General features: G+C 47.8%; 1 pseudogene; it reads left to right on the top strand.

Moving 5' to 3' along the window:
- Positions 1–2,500, top strand: part of LOC138861130 (uncharacterized) — a 5,255-nt pseudogene that overhangs the window by 2,190 nt on the left and 565 nt on the right.

Raw genomic sequence — 2,500 nt, 5'->3', positions numbered from 1 at the left:
CACACCCACTCAAGAGTTACACCTTTCTCATACTCCCACACACACACCCACACAGCACACTACAACCAGCAGCAAACACGACCCTCACGCTCCGGTGCCCCCCACGCCCTCGCCCAAAAAATCCAACAAAAAGAAGAAGCCAGGCGAGAGGAAGCTACTACCACTCAAGGACCGCGAGTACGACCCAGAGGTACACTGCGGGGTGGTGGTAGCTGAGACAGGCAAGCCCTGCACGCGCTCTCTTACCTGCAAGACGCACTCGCTATCGCTGCGCCGTGCTGTGCCTGGGAGGTCCAAAAAGTTTGATGACCTGCTCCTGGAGCACCGAGCAGCCAAAGAGGCACAGACACGGGCTGCCAAACCGCCCGACGCAGCAGCAGGCCAGATTCAGGTAAGTGCGGCTGCGTGCGCCACTTCCCGAGAGTGCCCATCCTGCTTGGTGTGCTCTTGTTTGATGCCGTAATCAGTCACCTGGTGCATCTCACCTGCCAGCCAGTGTTGTGGCCTCTCCAACATCCTCTGCTAATACAGTATGCATTGGTCGTGCTTGGATGACAATGCTCGCTGCGGGCCAGTCTCTGAGCACAGCATTTAAAGTTCAAATTTTTTTTTCCCCCTTTTTTTTCTCTTTTTTTTTTTTCTTTAAGATTCTCAGCCTTGGCTCATTCTCTTTTTCTCATCTTCTATATGTATATTTTTACAATTGTACCTTTTTAGGTAGTTTCCGCTGCTAGTCACAGAGAGGAAGTACCTTTGCATACATACTTCAGTGATTGTGCATACATATTTGAAATATTAATACTTATTACTTTTTTTCTAAAATTATTTTCCCATTACATGATCGCACTCTCTAAGCTCCCTTAGAGAGTGCGGCAAGTTGTGGTGTGTGTTGTGTTGGTTGGCATGTGACTGTGTGTTGCAGGGCACCCCTCCCCGCGGGCCGGCCATGGCCACCACCAGCAGCGGAGGAATGGTGGTGGGGGGAGCTGCGGCTACCTCCCCACTCCTGGTAAAAACCCTGGGGGGCTCCGCACCCACCCTAGTGGCAGCGGGCGACCCCTCTCCCAACCCCACCCTACACCATCCCATGGATCCTCCCAGCACCCCGTCGCACATCCATGCCACGCCCCCCTCTCCTGCATACTGGCCGCCCACTCCCAGGATTGCTCCGGCTCTCGTACCTGCCGATAATTTTTATGTCCGTGAGCCTCCCAAACCTCTCGCTGTAAGTTACTGGAGTGATTTTTTTGTACAATTGATTATTGTTATCATTGCTAAGCACCAGTAGTACTATAAACAGGAAATGGAAGGATCAGGATTTTCAATTTTTAATTGGTTTAGGTTAAATTTGATGTTTTCTCTTTCTTCCAGTTTTACAATTATACCAGTATATTCTTCTTCTGTTAGATTTTCTGATATTCTATTTGGGTAAATTCAGGTTTAGACTTCCAATGATAAGAAAAAAAAGTTTGTTATGAAATGATAAAATACCTAATTCATGGTTGCTCTCTTCCAGACGTGTTCATATAACTGCAGAAGATTGGGTGGCCACCTGGCAACAGACCACCGTGCTGACCTGTTGCGCAGTGCATTCCGAAATGCCCTGAAAAAGCCGCACCCAGCCTCTGTTCTCAGTGACTCTAGTATTAGCAATACTTTAAACATTGGTGGTACACAAGAGAGATTTGTCAACGTGAAGCCGCTGCTAGCCAAGAAGCTGCAGTTGACGGTGCCGTCAGGCTCAGCCAGTAAGGATGGCATCAGTGTAAGCACGGGATACAATGGCCACATCCATGTTGGCAACAGTATGGGCATCGTGAACAGCAGTGCGCTGGCGGCCACGCTTAAGCGGCCCACACAGCCAGACGCCCTAAAAAATAATGCTACACCTATCACGAGTGCCAAAAATAAAAATAAAAAGGTAAAGACAAACGATGGTGCTATCAATATTGTGGGGAACGTGCTGCAACTGGACACTGGTGGGAGCAAGAACCACATTCCTGTTGTTGTCAGCTTGCAAAATGGCTTGTCCAACACTCAAACTATAACCTTAAGTAATGTGGCCATCGCAGGGGTCAGAAACTCGACCACGCAACCTATCCGTATCAACCCCTCCACAACCACCACGCTGGTGAGAGACGCACAGGTGACGGACGCACGGCCGGGCAGCAGTGATAGCACCAACATTGTCTTAGGGTCCAGCTTGCCCAGTGGTATTGTGATATCGGACGCATTAGCAAAGTCGTTCAAAAGTGACGGTGCGGGCAGCATTCGGTTAGAACTTCACAGCAATACCTTTGGCGATGCCTCCAGATTGGTCACAAATACTGCCAAAGGTAAGATAAAAAGTTTGCAGTTCTTTTCTCTTTATTATTATGAACATTGTTATTGGTATTGTTGTTGTTATTATTATTATTATTATTGTTGTTTGTTATTGTTGTTGTTGTTTTTCTACTTATAAGATTAGGAAAAGTAAAAATCAAGCATTCGATGTTCCTTT

Source organism: Penaeus vannamei, unplaced genomic scaffold (assembly GCF_042767895.1).
Source record: "Penaeus vannamei isolate JL-2024 unplaced genomic scaffold, ASM4276789v1 unanchor958, whole genome shotgun sequence".
NCBI lineage: Eukaryota > Metazoa > Arthropoda > Malacostraca > Decapoda > Penaeidae > Penaeus > Penaeus vannamei.
This window is presented reverse-complemented; position numbering and strand designations above follow the sequence as displayed.